The sequence below is a fragment of the Myotis brandtii genome, unplaced genomic scaffold (assembly GCF_000412655.1).
Source record: "Myotis brandtii unplaced genomic scaffold, ASM41265v1 scaffold548, whole genome shotgun sequence".
Classification (NCBI taxonomy): Eukaryota; Metazoa; Chordata; class Mammalia; order Chiroptera; family Vespertilionidae; genus Myotis; species Myotis brandtii.
Window position 1 is genome coordinate 2,868,372 of NW_005370031.1, and position 7,338 is coordinate 2,875,709.

General features: G+C 36.8%; 1 long non-coding RNA gene across 1 annotated transcript in view; it reads right to left on the reverse strand.

The window, feature by feature from the left end:
• Nucleotides 1-580: 580 nt before the first annotated feature.
• Nucleotides 581-7,338, reverse strand: part of LOC106728161 — a 19,237-nt gene continuing 12,479 nt past the window's right edge. Inside the window, exon 3 of the long non-coding RNA XR_001364422.1 lies at nt 581-653. This is a non-coding gene — a long non-coding RNA (uncharacterized LOC106728161). The remainder of the gene's footprint in view (nt 654-7,338) is intronic.

The window sequence follows — 7,338 nt, forward strand, 5'->3', positions numbered from 1 at the left end:
ATCTTATAAGTTTCACTCTGAATATACCTAGGTTTCATATTTTGGCATTAAGAATATCACTAAATGCCAGATATTCTCTTGTGAAAAACTTTAATGTTAAGAAGAAAAAATATAAATTTTATTGAATATATATTAAATATAATATAAACAACTGAGAAGCAGTGATAATTTCAATAAGAATTCTAAATGTAGTAAGAATAAAACCACACAGTTTCTGTATTGACTAAATCATCAAGTAATTTTTGGATGCAAAAATATTAGTACATTAATTTTCTTATTTTGTAAAACGTTATTCTAAATAAGAATTTCTAATGATACTATCTGAGTCCCCCAAAATATTACGTTTCAAAAATTGTCACTGCTAATTGAATTTCATGTGTGACATAATGCATAACTATATAAGTAAAATAGTCTCCAATTGTGAATCTGGGAGGATTTGGAAATGTTTTTTGTGTTGACCAGTCTGATTCCATATAATAAAAGCCTAATACGCTAAGTGTCCGACCATTCAACCATTCAATCAGTTGCTATGATGCGCACGGACCACCAGGGGGCAGACGCTCCGAATGGTAGATTTGCTTGCTGCTGGGGTCCAGCTGATCAGGACTGGGTGAGACAGGCCGGAAATGCCCTGGAGCCCCTCTGTGGTCCCTCTGCGGCCCCGATCATCCCTCAGCCTGGCCTGTGCCCTCTCTTAATCCAGGACCCCTCGGGGGATATTGGAGAGCCAGTTTTGGCCCAATCCCTGCAGGTCAGGCCAAGGCACCCCACCAGTGCACAAATCCATGCTCCAGGCCTCTAGTGTTTAATAAAAGAATGGACATTTATATCAACAAATTGTGCTTATTAGTAAAAGTCAATCCAGATTCACAATTAACAGATTCAAATGTCAGTGGCATACTCTGATCATTATGAGTGTTAGTAAGAATTTGTTTCAACACTTTTAAAAAATTATTCAGGAAGTTTTAGTATTGCATGTATTTTAGCCTTCTGAATTTGTTGAGGATAATTTTTATATTTCATTAATTTCAAATTCACTCCTAAAACTGTTATTCAGTTTTCCTGCGATTGCACTCACTATAAGATGGAATTTGATTAAGGACACACAGCTTTAGGCTATAGATCAAATACACTACATAAATAAAAATATACTAGTAAAGGTCAGTCCACTTATTCTAATTTAGCAATAGCAGCCTTAATATAATCAATTCTACAATCCCAGCTAAAGCAACTCTTCCTTCAAACTTTGGTGAGCCTGCTCAAAATAAAGTAGCTGATTTAAAAACCTACACTAAATAAACCAGCAAAGGTTTCATTCAGCTATGCCTATTGGATTATAATCTTTTCCTGTTTATTCTTAAGATAACTATATGTATAATACTCATGGAAGTACTCAAATGATATTACACCCTCAAATGCTTTCATTCTTTATAGTAACAACTAGAGGCCCAGTGCACAAAGTCATGCATGGGTGGGGTCCAGCCGGCCTGGCCCTGATCCAGGCAGATCGGGGCGGGCCTCTCCAGAGGAGGAGACGGCAAGAGGTTGGCCAGCCAGCCCACCCCAATCAGGGTCCGATCAGGGCCAGGCCAGCTGGGGGGAGGGGCCGCAGTCAATTGGCCAGTGGGACCCACCCGTGATTGGGGTGGGGGAGCCGATTGGGAGTGGGGCCAGCCAGGGGGAGGGGCTGCAGGCGGTAGCCACCAGCCTTGTGGCTGGCCCTGCCCCCGAATGGGGTGGGGGGACCAATTGGGGGCCAGCAGCCTGGGGAAGGGGTTATGGGTAGTTGGGGCTAGCTGTGGGGAGGGGCTGTGGGCAGTGGGCTGGCCAACACTGGACACGAGCTGAAGCTGTAGTCCACAGTGGGAATTTCTTTTTCTTCAAAGAATCCTAAAGTCTTCTCGTAACATTGTTCACTTGATTGAATCAGGCCCACCCATATTTTCCAGGATAATCTCTCTTACTTAAAGTCAACTGGCTGTGGGATTTAATCACATCTACAAAATGCCTTCTAAGCAACACCTAAATTAGTGTTTGCTTGACTAAATGGGGACTCTAGTGTGGCCATGTTGATATATAAAACTAACCATCATGGACAGATACTTTTATTATTCTTATTTCCCAGATTCAAGAAATTGACTTTGAAAAAAGTTAAATTAAAATGCTACAACTAACAAGTGATGGAACATGATTTGAACCCAAGTATATCTAACCAAGAACCCATATTGTAAAACCCAGATGCTAAAGAGGAAAATTAGTATTGGGCCATCTACCTAGTGAAGAAATGAAATACACACATATGTATTTACATACTATCACTAATATCACTAGCAACACCATGTAGCTATTCATGTAAAATGATAAAATAATATTTAGAATATTTGAATACATTTATTGATATTGTGGGCATGTACATTAATTTAGTTAGGTTAATTTGTTTTTGGAAGCCATGAAAAATTATCTGTCCATTATAAATTACAGGAATCTTAGAGATAATTTAACAATCAATTTAATTAAACTGAAATAAAATGTCAAGTGTAAATTATAAAAGACAATAGGATCACTCATAGTAATTTCTATCATTTTAAATGGAGGAAAACAGAATATTATTTCTACCATTATTAGAATTAGGTAGTAAGTGAACTACAAATGTTAATCGATAAAGTAGTACATTTAATTTATTGGATTTCTGCATATTGGATTAATGGATGACTGGCAGAAATTTATAAAACACGCACTCCAATAGACTTAATACCTAGATTAGACAGTAGGAGCTAAGGAAATATTTTTATTCTGTTATTACTGATTGAATTTGTGATATATTTTATTCTATGTTTGTATTCAAAGATAGTACTCTTGATTTCATCTAGTTCTGAAATATGTGTGCACTTTTAAAAATAGGAGAGGCTAGGTGGAGGACATTGTCTCCCCCACAGAATTCTGGCTAAGGAGAGAGAAAAAGAACAAAAACAGAGGTGCAATCAACAAAATAGCTATGAAAAGTGGTGTTTGTTCTAGAGTTTCATTTTCTTCAATGACACATTACTTTCACTTCGCTCTAAAGTTTAAAGAGTTTGTGTCCCTTGTGTCAAAATTTCACTATTTTACTTTTGTCCAAATATCAGAAATATCTTCAATTAAACCAAACATGTGCTCAAATAGCATCCCTGTTTTTGTTATCTTCTTTGTAAAGTCAGCCTTTTATGATAAGCAAGACAATGCCCTTCCCTGCAGGTGTTCACCTTCCTTACACTAAGTCTTTGCTTAGCCTGAGATGTTGCCCATGGACTGCAAGAAACTTTTATCCTTCCTATTCCCAAATTACCATACCATGTTTATTTCCTATTACTTTCCAATGCAAATATCTTCTAGCCATATTGGGCTTTTCATTCTCACTACAATTATTATATACATTCCCAGCCACATACCTCTGCTCACAGTGTTGGTCTTATGTGACTTGATTGATATCATTGGCTTAAAATATTGAATAGACTATGAGAAAGGCCTAGGAACCTACCATTAGAACTCTCTCCCTCTCTCTCCCACTCTCTCTTAAGATAGATTCATTAACCTATATCATTTTACTATCTATATAATAAAGAGCCAGGGTCGTAACCACTGATTAAGACGAAGGCTGACCAGACCTGAAATCAGTGCTGGGTTGCCATGCCGACCCAGCACTGACTGAGGCACTATGGTAACCCCGACCCAGCACTGACTGCCTAGGGGGCTGCGGATCAGGCCTGGAGAGAGGCCTGCAGAGAGAGAGGCAGGGCCTGCCTGCCTGATCGCCCCTAACTGCCCTCCCCTGCCATTCTGATCTTGCCCCCAACTGCCCTCCCCCGTGGGCCTGATCTCGCCCCTCACTGCTCTCCCCTGCTGCCCCTAATTGCCCTCACCTGCCAGTCTAATCTCTCCCTCAGCTGCCCTTCCCTGCTGGCCTGATCACTTCTAACTGCCTCTGCCTGCATGATCACCCCTAACTGCCCTCCCCTGCCGGCCTGATCTCGCTCCCAATTGCCCTTCTCTGCAGGCCTGATCTCACCCCCAACTGCCCTCCTCTGCCAGCCAATTTGGTTCTGATTGGTCAGTTTCTATGCCAGTCAGCATCAAAAGCTCCACCTCCCAGACAGCCATTGGCTCCTTACATTCACCCAGATTTGGTTCTCATTGGCCAGTTTCTATGCCAGTCAGTGTCTCTGGGCCTATCAGCAGGGCCTGATCAGAAAGGTGGGGCTGATTAGCAGCCCTGGTGGAGGCCTGGAGAGAAATGGAGGCATGGCTGTTGGCCAGGACGGGAGAGAAAGAGAGGCAAGTTCTGATCAATGGCTGCCATAAAGGCTCCTGCGTTGAGCATCTACCCCCTGACAGGTGGTCAGTAAGTGTCATAGCTACCAGCCAAACAGTCGGACACTTAGCATATTAGCCTTTTATATATATAGATTCTAGAGTAAAATATATTCCAAAAAATACTAGGAGTAATGTAAAACATTGATTTACTAATGAACATTATTCTCAAGAAATAAAGAGGTCAGTGCTCTCTAAAGATTCTATAATTTGTTTGTTAAAAGTTTTTTGATAAAGTGTGCTGTTGTTGAGATTATTTTATTCTTTGTTTGGGAAAAACTTAAAGACTGTTAAGGTGGTTAACCAGTAAATTCACAGGCAATCATATATAGTAAGCATAGGCTATTAATATTAAATAATCACATAGGGCTTAGAGCTTGCCATTTGTTATTGATTCTCTCCCCATGATCAGGTGTTTAGCACTGTATATTCAAAAGAATAAATGACTCCACACTTCATGGATCAGGAAAATAACCACAAGTTAATTGTCAGGATATAGATAAGCACTATCTTATAAACTGTAGTAAAATCAAACATTTATTATGCTTTTAAAAACAATCCCATGCTCTTTGAATGATTTTCATCTATTAGGAATTCCATATTGTTTATCTGACTTAATGACTCATAAAAATGTAACCTAAAAGTGAAAAAAAAAATACATAATAAAATAAGTAACAGCATTAAACCACTAGTAATATGGTCCATTTGTGTTAATGGACTATATTTCTAGATAAGTAATGGCACCCTCTTGTCTGAATTCTGTTTCAGCTACAAAACTTGCTATCTAATTTTAGCAGAAAATGTCAGTTTTAAAATATATGTTTTATTACTTAACACAAGTAATTGTTTGCACTGAAGTGAATTTGTGTACAAAGAAGTATAGAAGGTAAGAGAAAATTTTGTTGCTATTTCATCATCTAGGACCAACAACTGTATAAAAACAGGCTTTTATCAATATGTATGTAGTTTATTTTTACAAAATTTTGATTATAATATACATACTGCTTGGAACATAACTTTTTTTCTCTTGATAATGCATTCTGAATACTTTCCATGTCATTAAATATGCTAACACATCTATGGCTATAGCAGAATTTATTTAACCAATCTCCTATTGATGGACATTTAAGTTGATTTTAATCTATTGATGAATATAAGAAGCTTGATGTTTCTAAAAATGCTTTTTAAATAAATGCATAACATTCTGAGCCCCGTTCTCTACAAGGAGTATGTATTTGTTTCATATGGCTTCAAAATGGCCCATCGTCTATTCTATGCTTAAAATTGTAGAATTACTGCTATAGATACCTTACCTTTGAGACAGCATGGAGGGACCTGAAGAGTATTATGCTAAGCGAAATAAGCCATGCACAGAAAGACAAATATCACATGATCTCACTCATATGTGGAATCTAAGGAACAAAATAGATCCAGAGACATAAAAGCATGAAATAGACTGTGGAATCTCAGAGGGAAGGCAGGGATGGGTGGGTGGGTGGTAAGAAATCAACCAAATAACTTGTATGCATATATGCATGACTCATGGTCACAGACATAGTGTGGTGAAGGCCTGGGGTGGGGACAGAGGCAGGCTAGAAGGGGTCAATGGGGAAGAAAGGGGTACATCTATAATATTTTCAACAATACAGAGTTAAAAAAACCTCTATCCTAAACAAACAATTAAAAATTCATAGAATTATATCCATGTTGTCATGAAAGAAATGGTTAGCTAGAATAATTTTTAATGCACTCCGATGGAAATTTGGTGATGCCTCCATTAAGCCCTAGATTTGGACTTTTAAATAACTGAAATAATATTGAATATGACTAATAGTCCTTAACTTGCATGTTGCTATTTAAAAAGAGCTGTATCTATTTATTGGTTTATTTGTAAAGCACAGGATACCTTACCAAAAGGGTCAAATGTTTAGTCAAATCCTCAACTAATGTAAGAATATATTTTTACTAGATTTTATTCAGGAAGAATAAACAAGATTTATAAAAACAGTGGCTAAAATTGACCAAAATTCTTTAAATTGAATGTAATCGTCCTTAATTCCTGAAAATTCCTTTAAAATGTTACATATTTTACTTAAGTTGACCTAATACTTAATATACCTATATTTTTCTATTTCTATAGGTATGGGTGATTTTCAAGTGTGCATTGGTTCATAATACTAGCATAATTTTAAGCCAAACCAATTCATTATAAAAGAGGAAACATTAGTGATCATGTTTCCATTAACTAGTAAGAACTATACATCTATACAGTATTTGATGAGTTTGATTTTATGTCAGAGAAATTTTTAAATTACACAGTTAAGAAACTGCTGCAATAACTGTCCTAGAGTTTTTTTGACATCAGAAATTAAGTATCCTGAAATAAATGCCTTCAAAAGTTTCTTCACACATTTTTCAAATTTTGTTTTAAACAAAACACCTTCATATAACACATATTTAACTGACAACACAATTATGTGCTGAGTTTTCACTATGAAAAGGTTTTTTACGTAAAAATAAACATGAAGACATTCAAGTGGCATATGTTTCATAAAATCACACTGTAAATGATATTTAAAAAATCAGAATTGATTTGTAAAACCTAAAGAATTGTATTGAAAGCAGTCAAGTTGGTTGAAACTAACTGGACCTCCTTAAAGTCAGGACCTATTTCTCCTTTTGCATTTTTAAGTAAATGCCATGCCACTGTAGTAGAAGTTGTCACCTCAGTGCAGCTATAGACACTGTCAATTACTTTTCTAACAATTAAAATTCTCATTAACTCATATTGATCTACAGTGACTCTCAGTCAGTTTTTCCTAAGTGAAGAAAGGAATCTGATGAAAGAGTAGCAGCAAAATTTATGTTTAGGTATGCTCATTATTGTTTTACGAATGTTCATGATTTTAACAACTATTTTCCTATAATTGTAGAATATTCCATTGCAAATTTAATAATACTATTGTAAGGAGAATATTAATTTTACTAAAG